The 13,501-nt window shown below is 38.2% G+C and overlaps 1 pseudogene; it reads right to left on the minus strand.

The window, feature by feature from the left end:
• The window catches only part of LOC131255830 (cellulose synthase-like protein E6), a 57,151-nt pseudogene that overhangs the window by 25,124 nt on the left and 18,526 nt on the right, over nucleotides 1-13,501 (minus strand).

The raw sequence follows: 13,501 nt of genomic DNA on the forward strand, positions 1-13,501 counted from the left end.
TTTTTAACTACGACAATTTTCATAGCTAAAAGTCTCATCCATGTTTTTTAGCTACGACAAGTTTCGTAGTTAAAAGTAAACCTTTTGAAAATATTGTTGTAGCTAAAGGTAAATCTTTTAAGCCTTTAGCGACGAAAATATCCGTAGCTAAAAGTCTTATTTTTTAGCTAAAAGTAATCTTAGCTACGAAAATTTTCGTAGCTAAAAGTCTCTAAAAGTCTCATCCACGTTTTTTAGTTTACTTGTTTACAACCTTTAGCGACGAAAACTTTCGTAGCTAAAAGTCTCATCCACGTTTTTTGGCTACGAAAAGTTTTCGTAGCTAAAAGTAAATCTTTTAACTCTTTTTTAAAAAATTGTTCACAGCCTTTAGCGACGAAAATATTCGCAGCTAAAAGTAACCTTCTCATCCATTCTTTTTAGCTACGACAATTTTCGCAGCTAAAAATTTCATCCACATTTTTTAGCTACGAAAATTTTCGTAGTCAAAAGTAAAGCTTTCGAAAAAATTATTTACAGCCTTTAGCGACGAAAATTTTCATAGCTAAAAGTCTCATCCCCTTTCGATTTTTTTGAAAAATTGTTTACAATAGAGCTAAAAGTCAGGCAGGTTGGGTCGGTTGGTGCTCAACCCTAACCCAACCCAACCCAACCTCAGGCTGGGAATTCTTGACCCAAGCCCAACCCAAATGGGCTAGGTCGGGTTGGTCGGGTTGATCGGGTGGATACATGATAATATTTTCATTATTACATTAGTATATTGTATTTCAATACATGTCTTATTTTTTGTATCTATAATTTTATTAATTATATAGGTAGTTATTTATAGTACACGACTTCATTTTTTTCTAAACAAACAAGTTAAAATATAAGACAACTATTTCTTTAAAAGTCATGCTGTGTAGCATGCAATCTATTTGGGAGAGAAAAATCTGACATATCTTATTTGCATAAGTCATCAAAAATGATGTGGACCAATGAGACCCAACAACACTGAAATTTCCTATGCTTTCTTCAACACAAACGATCCACACTATTATAATTTATTAGTAACTTATATATTGATCGGGTTCGGGTTGGCTTGGGCAACCCAAGACCTCAACCTGAGCCCGACCCAACTTTTATCAGGTTTGTGTTTGTATAGCCCAAGCCTAAGATCGGACTCGATACATCCTGCCCGAGCCCAACCCAAAGTCGGGTCGATCACGGATCGGTCGGGTTGAACCCGCCCAACTTTTAGCCCTAGTTTACAGCCTTTAGCGACGAAAATTTTTGTAGCTAAAAAACGTGGTAGCTAAAAGTAAACCTTTCGATTTTTTTCGAAAAATTGTTTATAGCCTTTAGCGATAAAAATTTTCATAGCTAAAAGTCTCATCCATGTTTTTTAGCTACGAAAATTTTCATTGCTAAAAGATACTTTCGAATTTGTATGAAAAATTGGAAAGAACCTTTACTGACGAAAATTTTCGTCGGTAAAAGTTACTTTTAGCTACGAATTTACAATTTCGTCGCTAAAAGTTTATTTCTTCAAAAAAAGTTTCATCGCTAAAAACCCTCTTTCTTGTAGTGTAGTGTTGGGAAGGCATTGAGAGCCCATGCAGTGTAAATAGCATAGCTCATTTGAAGTCCTAGCTTTATCTTGCCATTTCCTTTTATGAAGGAACAATGCTTGGTGAATATTTGAAGGTGTCTTTCTGCCTGTCTCTTGTGTTGCACCAACTATTGTAATAAGGTTGTAGGAGCAACCCCCGAGAATGCTTTCCTTGTTGGGTTGAGATACATCGATTTCCACCCCCTACATTGAATTGCCATGCCTGTTATCACATCTTCTGCTGGACACCCATACTTCACTCCCATCTGCATATTTCAGGTACATGAAAGTTCATATGAGAGAGAGAGAGAGAGAGAGAGAGAGAGAGAGAGAGACCTCTTTTCCCCACTGAGTATTCTCCTCACAGGTGCAACTTCCAGACCTTTTGCTCTATCCTCCAACTCCATAGCACTTCCCTTTGCTCGCCCTTCCATTTCTTTTTTCCATTCCTCCTTGTATTCCTCACCATACTTCTTCCCACATAGACTCCCCCTCCTAAAAAAGCATCCGGTCCCACGGTACGGTGACCCTTCATAACCATCCATACCGTGAAATTCCACCTACATAGCCAATCACATTGAAAGATCCATTATTTTGAAGGTCATGACCATTTATTTGGTGGGCCGTTGCCCAAATGCAAGATGATCAGACTATGGTAGTCTTCCGATCATTTGTCCACAAAATGGATGGTTTACTCAATGGTTGAATCACCGGATGGCCGAGATTGTCCAATCACTTTGATTTTGATATGGCCCACCAGAGAACTTTAATAGTCAAATTTGTGATACTTACGCCGTTAATTGCCTTGTAGGAATTACCATAAATATCATTCTTACTGAGATTATGGAAGTTCTGAGGGAATTGTAGGTAAGCGATTTCACGACCCTTCTTTTCATCCATGAAAAAACACAATGCATCTCTCACCGATTCTGCATTGTTTGAGTACATGTCGCAGTCTATGGTCAGGATGATTGGTCCGTTGCTTATGACTGATGACACCCTAATCTGCAAATTCGATCATCACTTCATCAATAAAGGTGAGGATTGCGACAATATGTGCGCTTTGCATGGGCTTCTGCATGCGGACACTCATGCTCGCGTGAGGTTTACATTCACTTCCATACACACATGAATGTTTCTTCAGGTGGGCCCCACAGCATGGATGGCCTTCAATAAAATTAGGTTGATTAATTCATCAGGTAGGCCAACTATATTGTAAAATAACCATGAGTGGTTTAAGAAATTTTTGCCATGATACATTGACGAGCGTGTTTTGTCTGCGTGATGAATGAACCAGATTGGTCTCTAGGCCAAGCAATTTACACGGTTTGCCCCACATTATGCATGGATCTGTTGTCCTGAATATGATACAGGCCGTCCAGCAGAGTACAATTGTCTGGAGATTCAGCAAAACTCGCATGCATGTATGCCCAAGAGGCCTAATGTCTATCTGCACAATAGGTGGCAACGGGCTAGGTTGGACGGTAGCTTGGGCCCAATCCATTAATCCTAGAGCTTGGGCTTCCAAATGGGCCAATGGTTCTATATGGGCCTTTAAACCCGATTGATTAGCGGATAATACCCGAGCCCTAGTTTTGCAATGTTTTCAATTCAGATCCAACCCAAGCCAGAGAAAAGGCCCATTTACTGTTTTTTTATAATGAGCTTGGCATGTACCAAAGGTCGGCTGGGCCCATCTCTGCTTCCAGCCCACTATTAATCGGGTCTTGCTCACGCTGACCTTGGACCCGGCCTGTTGCACGTGTTTCCACAAACAAGCATGTAAAGATTACCAATGCATTCAAAGCACCAGCTTTGAAGTTGTGGGGATGTTGAGGTCTCTTCTCACGTGCCATGTACACTAGTGTTGGCAGTGCCGATCCTTCGATATCCACAGCATTCTCCCATCAATAAAAATCTGGATTTTTAATTGGAAAGATCAATAAACAATTAGATGGTGGTATGGTGGTAATTCATCCACTGATAATATGATGCATATGTACGTCCATCCAGACCATCCAAATTGTAGTATCCACTGTAGATGGAACATATCCTGAAAATCATACTGATCAAAGAGTCCTGACCATCCAATCGGTAGCTATAAAATGCGACGGTTAGAAATAATATTGTCAACGAGGAAATTCAATGCCCAAAAACAGATGGTTAGGTTCGTTTGCTTCGTATTATTTTAGGCTATATTTCATCCACAATGAAGAATGAGAACCATTATCGTGCTCTGGGTAGTATTATAAGTTGTAGTTCTCAGTTAATCCATCTGGCCTGTTTATCACGACCATCACAGGATTCATAGGTTGTTGCTGAAAACACATACTAAAACAGTATAACTTATCGTACTCTACGGGCACTGTATCATTTTCCTTTGAAAAGAGAAGTTAGTTGATACTCAGGCAGAGCATACTTCTTGATACTCAGCCTGTTGGATGTTTTATGCATGGCAAATGCTAACTCAAGTTAAACCATCAAAATTAGATGGGTTGAACAGTCCAAAAACTCTTATTTGTAGAATTAGGAACATTGGACATTTTTCATTTTAACCATCCAAAAATTGTCCACCAATCCTCGGTCAGATAATCAAATAAGTTGTAGTTTATTATACATTAAAAGTAAAATCATATGCATGGAATTTTGCATTCTTATTATCAATCCCAAGCTTGAGTAAAAGTTTGGCTATAATGTTCTTTTATTTGTCCCAATTAGTTAAAATAAGACTTAGATGATATATTTAAATTGAAGACATAATTTATTTAATTTATTTTAATTATATGTGCAATTTCTAAATACCATAACCTTTAACCAATCAAATAAATGCGACATCCAACCCTTCCAACAGGTTGGCCCCAACACTAGAATCACCTAGTGCAATAATTAATCCATCTGCTAACCAAGTGAGAACAATATCTAGCTGTTGATAAATAGAAACATACAAGTGTGGTCCAGTCAATGAGTAGAAGTGGCTGACTTTTGGATAAAGTAATTCTCATGGTGGAGCTAACTTATTGGACGAATTCCACATCACACGCATATAAATGGTTAGAAGTTATTTGTTGGGTGAACTGCTTATTGATTGATGTCTTAAATATGTAAATCAATTGGTCTATGATGACAGTTTGATGCCATCTAGTGGACCTTTTCAATGCCATCGAAAAATTTTGAAATTTATCATATTGGTTGCTGGACACTTTAGATGTCCTGCTCGATACCATCGAAAGAGGTTTCGATGCCATTGAAAGCTATTTGATGACATTGAAGTTTTGCTTGATGCCATAAGAAAAATTTTAAAAATACATGTTTGGTTATTGTAACATTTTAGTGTTTTGTTCGATACCGATGCCATCGAAGTCCCATCGAAGGTGCCATTGGACAATCATATAGAGTTATGCAAATTTGCATAAGCGCGGAATTTATTTGTTATTTCGATTGTGATTCTCATAGAGGCTATATATATGAATGTAATCAGAAATAAAATATATCTCAAAGCTTTATAAAGCTTTCAAGGGATTGTTAGGGAAATTCGAGGCTTATTCGAATCAGGTATTCTCTTTATCTCTTTTAATTTATGCTTTCATAGTGCATTATTGTCGATTTGTGCTGTAGTTTTTTCCGTAAGTGTTTTTCCATGTTAAATTCAATTTGTTTGTGCTTGGACTTGCTTGTTGTAATTGAAGTACTTTACTCAATTCATCTCTATGTGCTTCTGCGGTCCCCCATCACTGCTATCATCCAACAAATTCAACTTAAGACTTTATCATTTTCTAAATGCTTGCGTATCATCTATCATAGTCACGTAAAGAATTAATTAATTTTTTTCTTTATAGTGACAAATCTCCTCTTCAATTCCTCAATATGGAATTTCTTTGGGGTTTTTTAGATTTTAATGTTTTTCTCATGATAATATCTAGAAAAAGTCATTAAAAATAATATACTAAAATATATTTATAAAAAATCTATAAAATAACTTTAAATGTTTGAATTTTGGGTTAAAATGGATTTATTTAAACATTTTATTATATTAAGTCATGAGAAATTAAAACTGCTGGAATTTTTGAAAAACCCTGTGATGTTTTGATTGTTCAATGATTTGTGCTAAAATATCACAAAATCTCCATAATATTTGTCACAGTATTCTTCTTAAAAATTTAATAATTCCCTTAGGTTACCAAAAAATACATGATAAACACACCCTTTCTTTTGCTATTTCTTACCAAAACATACAAGATGGATGCATCTATCGAACATAGGGAGGAGTAAATGCCAGTTCACTTGTTAAAAGGAGAAACCACTACATATAGCCCGTCAACATGTCACACTTAAAATATCCAATCCAATCTGAGGAGAATGTGGGCCAGATCATGATGACGAGGCGATGTTAAAATCATGCCAATCCACTTACCTAGTGGAACACAACATCAAAACGAATGGATTGTATCACTCAGTGCATTGGTGTGACCGACCAAATCAGTGGATCGGCCTGATTTTCGTATTAAGTGACCATCATGGTTTGGCCCATCTTTTTGCATGGACTGGATATTCTAGACATGAAACATATTGGCAGGAAGGAATAGTTGCATCATTACTTATTACATAATCACCTTATCTAATGATCTCTGTTTCAAGCTTACACTGAAGGCAACGCATTTTCTCTATTTTAATAAAATGTAACTGAAGATTTACCTGAAGAATGGTATGATGGTTGCCTAAATTTACAACCGAATGCCACTCTGCAAAAACCTTTGTGCTCGGCTCGGATTTCACTGGGGATATGGCCCAACTTAACTGCGGTGTGGATCAGATTCGCCATTTCTTCATACGATTTCTGTGGAAAAACAAATAAACATAATTTGCAATTTTAATAGAGCATAGTTTTAAGAGGAATTAGAGTTTCATGGTTATCGGCAAATGTAAAGTTCAATCATGACCATTGTTGAGGGTTGAATATTGCATATTAGACCTCAGTTATTGCCTGGATTTACGAACATGGTATTGTTTAACGGCTTAATTTAATTATGTTTGTGATGCAAGGTGAATTGACAAGCATAGACTAGAAAAGGGTACTAAAAGCATGGAATTAACGTTCCAAAGTCACCAAGGCAAGAGATGAACTCTATGGGACCAAGATCGAGGATTTACATGCCGGAAATCAGAGAAATTCCAGCTATTCACCTTAAATAGGCCTAAAAGACATCCAAAATGCAAGATTACAGGGTTCCCATCATCTGATTGGTTCAAAACTTTATAAAGGGCATGAGGACTTTAAATTAACCATACATGTCAAATTTCAGCCAGTGGATCCCTCTAGCAGTGGCCCAACGGATAGATCAGCCCATTGATTTTGGGGCCATTTGATTTCTGGATATGCTTCAAACTTGGGTTCAACCCATTAAATAAGGTGATAAAACGTATGGATGGAGTGGATCTCTTAGAAACATCACCGTGGACTCCACCTGAGTCAGGGTGTGCATGGTGCACAAGTGCACCAGATGTGCACGGCAACTGCATCTCCTTCCAAAACGGGTTGGTCCCGTGACTGAGTCAAAAACAGCAACTGTCATTTTGTTTCTTCCGTAGATAGTTACGCAGGGGCAGCTGGTGGGCCACCATAATGGATCATCTGTCCGATCCAATCCGTCCATCTTGTAGAGGAGCTCGGGACAATCGAACCCATGTTTACCTCATACATCAATGCAAGTGTACGTGCCGGTCACAACGGTCACAAAGACCGTTCTGCTTCGTCCAAACCTGTGGAAGCATGATTTCTTCCGTGGGTCACACCGAATCGGATATAAAACTATCCATTCCCATCTAAAATTTCGAGGAGAATGAAATGGACGGTCTAGATTTCTCATAAAATATCAATCATGGGCCCCACCATCAGTACAACGCAAGAGCCCTTTACCAGGCTCTGTTTTCGCGTCCGGACGTTGCCCAATTTTTGCAGCAGTTGTGCGATCAATGAGATGATTGGGTGGACGATCTGGACCGTCCACACGGTGCAACAGGACGCCATGAGTCTAGCCTAGGTGTCAGAATAAAGTTCGGGACGTTCACCGTCCTGAAAATCTATTCCAAACACACGAGATGAGCTCCGTTTGCATGCTGTTGCGGAAGAGATTTCTTTCACCACCGACTGCTGTGGTAAACAGCTGTCCACCTCTCCACGCACCAACTCCAGTTCTACACGTAGCCATCGACTGGAATTTCCTATAAAGGAGGGAGAGAAATGTGGAGAGAGGGATCCTTTTTGGTTTGAACGTGAGAGAGAGAGAGAGAGAGAGAGAGAGAGTAGTTTTTCTTTTCTTTTTCTTTTTATTTTTTTTAAGGGATCCAGCCCATTCATGTTGGGCTGAACCTCTTAGCTAGGGCTAAGAGGTGAAGCTTGTGGCATGATGGGGTTGATACTACGGTTTGGATGCATGTGATGAACTATATTTGATTCCAGTTAGATGAAAGAATGCTTTAGTTTTTAATGGTTTATTGTGACTTACATTATAGTAGATCTATGATGGCTTGAGTATTTCCTTTTCCTTTCTTGTGATTATGAAGCTAGGATGCCCTGTTGTTTACCATCGCCCCTTGGACATGGTGGAATGACGGAACTCTTCCTGGCATTCATACATCACTCAGATTGGCTGTGAATTGGCTTAATTCTGTTGTTTGCTTTGTCTCATGGGCATGGTTTTGTTATGGAATCCATTCTAATTTACACATGTCTGATCTCTTGAAAACTAGATTAAATGAAGTTCAGAATTGATTTTCAGGTTATATCTTTCAACCGGATGAAGATGGGACTCGAAGTCCAGTTGAGTTCATGAATTGACCGTAGATCTCCCTGATATCCACAAATGGATTCTCTGAATCCCTAGTTTCCTAGCTCTGAATTCCTTAAGTTTTAGATTAGTATTTCACCATTATTCCTCAAAATCATTCGATTTAGATTTCATCTTAATCTAGTTCTAGTTATAGTTAGTTTCAGATTACGTACAGGTTTTAGTCCCTGTGGATTCGACCTCAGTCTTACCGAGTTTATTACTACATCACAATCCTATACTTGGGGAGTGAACAAGTTTTTGGGGCCATTCATTTTGGAATGATGATACATTTATCAAAAAGTGTCTTATTGATGGCACCATTGGAAAAGGGTATGCCCTAAAAAACTTCTAGATTGGAAAATTAGGACAATGTGTTCAAAATGAATAAGCATGGGCAACCATTGCTTGTCTTTGTATAAAGAAATACTTTAACGCTTTGGCTAAGTGCGATGGATAATTCATAGACGGTTCAAAATTATTGAGAAATTGCATATGTGGCATTGAATTAATTCAAAATAATCATGCAAATTATGGGCACCAAGTTAGGTGTATCATGAAAAAAATTATTACTTTTATATGGTAATCTGATGTAGAGCGGGTCGCGGACAGTTTCATGGCCAAGATGGATCAGAAAAGGCCCGGTCGATGACAGAAGTGATCCGGACCGTCGGACCTTAGATTGGGCGTATCTCGCAATCCGGAACGAGTTACCTGACGTAAAATATATGATTTTGGGGTAGAAAGAGTTATAATCAAACTAAAACTTTCTATTTATAGTAAAAACGAAATTAAAACAAGGAAATGACCATCGATCCAGGGTTTTATTCCATATACCAAGTGTCCAAGAATTGGAGTCTGCAATGGTTTAACTAGTCTATTTTTTTAATTGTAACTTAGGAAATTTTTTTTTCATAATTTGTAACATTTTTATTAGATGGGTCATACATGATCACCGGTTTTAATCTAATTGTTGAATTATTCAAATTGAGTAGTTTGGTGGCTTCATTATAATTGTGATCATTGCATATAAGTTTAGAATGGGACCCGTAAACCATGGTTTACATATATATAATTAGTCAGACAGATAAAGAAACATACGGTGTGAAGATTCTAGAGGAAAGAAGTGTAACAGGTAAGCTTCTTTAGTCCTCCATTGTTGTTTTTCTCTTTTTTATAAATACATCTTAAAACTCTTACTAGAACAACAACAAACCCTAGTCTTATTGAGAAGTTTTCAAAAGAGTGTCAGGCGCAAAAGATCAAACATCTTTTCTTGATGGCATTGTGCCATTGAAAATGTCTTCTGACTGAGGTACACATTTAAAATTTCAGTTTATAATATTCATTATTAATATATAGATGATATGTTTCGAACGGGCAGTTCTGTGGGTGGGCCCACCGTGATGTATCTGTACATCCAAACCCTCTATCCCTTTTCTCATATTATTTTAAGGCATAAAAAAAAAAGAGGCAGATCCAACGATCAAAAGGACCACATCACAAATGACTCTTGCATTTAATGCAACTGTCCTTTAATGCTTTGTGCATTTTAATACAACCAAGATTATTATTTGGTGTGGTCCACTTGAGCGTTGGATCTGCCTCATTTTTGTGTTCATGCCTTAAAATAATCTGAGAAAAGGGATTGACGGTTTGGATGTACAAATACATCATGGTGGGCCTGCCCATAGAACTGCCCGTTCGGAGCTAGGGACGGGCGGGGGTAGTACGCAATCCGCGTCCTCGTACAACTTGGTGCGGAAACAGATTGGCTACTCCCCCAGCCACCGTGGTCGGTGCTCTGTTAGCCCCTCCATGATGTATGTGTTTCATCCATTCCGTTCATCCATTTTTACAGATCATTCTAGTGCTTCACCCCAAAAATTAAAGGGTTATAAATCTCAGGTGGACCACACCATAGGAAAACAATAATGATTGGATACGCACCATTAAAATCCTCTTAAGGCCCATTGTACTGTTCATTTGATATCCAATCTTTTTATTAGGTCATACAGGCTAGATGAAGGGAAAAAACAAAGACCAGCTTGATCCAAAACTTTTATGGCCCCCAAAAGGTTTTTAATGGTCGACGCTCATTCAACACTATTTCCTGTAATGTGGCCCACCTGAGATTTTGATATACCTAATTTTTTGTCCCATTCCATGAAATGATCTGAAAAAAATAGATGGATGGCATGGATGAAACACATACATCATGGAAGGGCCCACAGAGCACCGACCACCAGCCATTGGCTGGTGGCAGTGGGAGTAGCCAATCCGTTCCCGTCTTGTGTCCGAGACGAGTGCCGAGTGGATGCTTGTCTCCTGCGAAAGCCTTTTGCGGGAAGTTCCTGCGCTAGGAACGCAGGTGGGGCCACTGGGATGTTTGTGAGAAATCCTCACCGTCCATCCGTTTTGTTAGTTCATTTTAGGACATGAGGCCAAAGATAAACCGTATCCAATGCTCAGGTGGGCCGACAACATGATAACTAAATGTCCACGGTTGAAATATTCGTGGGGCCACTGAAGTTTTGAATCATGCTAATATTTGTGTTTTCAGTTCATTCCAGTAGGAATGACGTTATGAATGGTATGGATGGCATGTAAACGTCACTGTCGAATTAGGGAGGTTTCAATGATAGAAATTTCCCTAAATACCTTTTCCTTAATACAGCCCACTTGGGCCTTGGATCCTGATCAATTTTGGTATAATCTCTTAAAATTAGCTCACAAAACGGATGGACGAAGTGGATTCCTGACAAACCTTACGGTGGGTCCCACCTAAGTTCCCTACGAAAGGCTTTAGCAAGAAATCTGTGTCCGCTCCTCTTCACACGAAGTTCCTGCGTTGGAAGCCTATATGGGGCTCATCGAGCTCAAGTTGTACGGACAGTTTTAAGGAGATCAAAGTTGGCGGGAAATCATCTGGTGTAGTACCAATTCACATTTATTTATTTCTAAGATACAACAGACTTCTCATTCACTTCTCCATTGCATCATCAATTATTTTTCCAGCATCTTTATAAAAGATTATAAATATTTCTCTTCGACAGGTATTACAGTCTCTCTATCTTTGAGGATTAACTTGATTTTCTTGACTTTTTGTCTTTTCTATTTATTTTAATCAAGTAAATTTATTAAAAGATTTTTACCCAATTGTTCTTCTTTAAACAATTCTCAGCTTGTACTAGACTATTGTAGCGATGACTTCAAGGGGTAGTGGCAGGGCAAGATGGAGTGATTTGGAGAAAAAAATATTTATTGATTGTTGTCTTGAAGAAGCACATAAGGGTGGTAGGTCAAGGTCAAGCTTGACCAAACAAGCATGAAACAAATTAATAATTGAGATGAAAAAACGTACGGAAAAAGAATTTAATCAAAAGCAATTGAAGAATTTATGGGATTTATGACACCATACCGTAATGTTCGGTATTGGTTGGGTGACTTTTGTAGTAGTGGGCGGCCTACTAGTAAAGATGATGTTTTTAATCATATGTATGCAAAGTTACGGAATGTAATCGAAAGGTGTTTTGGCGTGTTGAAGGCGCGTTTTGCAATTTTGAAGCGGATGGCATCATATTCCTTCCCGATGTAAAGAGACATAGTTATTGCAAGCATGACACTACACAACTACATCAGAAAAGAATCCATCTCCGATCCATTCTTCCACCAATGCAATGATGAAAATATTCTTTTAGAGATGAATACGAATCAAAGAATGATATGCCTGAAATGGAAGGAGTATTTGGAAACTTTGAACAAACTATTATGTCCAATATGCGAGAAGAAATTGCCGCCACACTTATACATGCAAATCATTAAATTTTTATATGTTTTTATGAATAATGATATTTTAATTTTCTATTAAGTACTTTATAGTTTATTTGAATTAAATAAAATAATTTTATTTTCATTTAATAAAAAATAATTCTTTATAATGGAAAGTATTTCCAAACAGGAGATAGATAGGGGCAAATGTGTCAAATTAACACATTTCAAACATTTCAAATGTTTGTTAACAAACAGATTGTTTCAAATTCAGTACTTAATTTTCAAACTTTAGCCATAGTTACCATACAAGTTTTTTGACTTCATATTTCAGATCCAGGCTTCAGGTTTCAGAGTCTCAGATTTCACATTTAACAAACGGGGCCTTACTCTTGATATATCACTTAGACAGCTTATGCCAACATATCTTGGTTTTTTTTTATTATTAGCTTGTTAGTACACCCCCACTGTCAGTTCACACTTCCCTGTTAGCCACCCCCACTAGGGACCGATACCAAGACCTGATGAGATAACTTGCCTTGATACAACTTTGCTAGAATCAAAACACCGGGTGCTACATAATTCAATTAACTCATCAAGACCGTCCATATGGTCCATCACACATCCACTGAGCAACTATATGTGTGATCATTTCTCCGTACAAAGCCACATGGATGGTGTGATTAATGGCTACATTTTTCATTTGAACCATCCATTTGAAGGGTGCCAATGGAATGCTAACAGTGGTACGTAGAATTTGGACGGTCTCAATTGAACCACTTTTGCGGTTAATAAACAATGCATAAGATATTTTACCTTAATGGATAGCCATTCATTGGCGTGGTCAGTATCATGTGGCTCAGATGTTGTGCCAAAATAGACTGCCGGTGATATTGGGTCCACTTTGAATTTCCTGCAAAATGGGATCCAATGCTTTGCGAAGTGGGACGCCTCTAGTAGAGCGTAGAATGTCAGATCTGACCCACCATCATCGGAGAGGCAGATGCTCAGCTTATCCGGTGGGTAATCGTAGACCATGACTGAAAGAACGGCGTTGATCACTAGGGTGGGTGGTTCTATTGTGGGGTCTGCAGTGCACACAAAAATGTCCACCCCCGGCAATTCATCTTCATATCTGCACCGTCCAAAATTAAAAAAAAATGGAGAGAGAGGGGATCAAATTCTCACGGTAGTAATCGGACGGCTGTAAGTAGTAGCCTTATATGGCCTCATTCTCCTTAGATAAAGTTATTCAAAACATGAGCAATTAGAGATTCAGGTGAAATGTAGAGTATTAGGTTCCTTGGATGTGACT

Source organism: Magnolia sinica, chromosome 9 (assembly GCF_029962835.1).
Source record: "Magnolia sinica isolate HGM2019 chromosome 9, MsV1, whole genome shotgun sequence".
Lineage (NCBI taxonomy): Eukaryota > Viridiplantae > Streptophyta > Magnoliopsida > Magnoliales > Magnoliaceae > Magnolia > Magnolia sinica.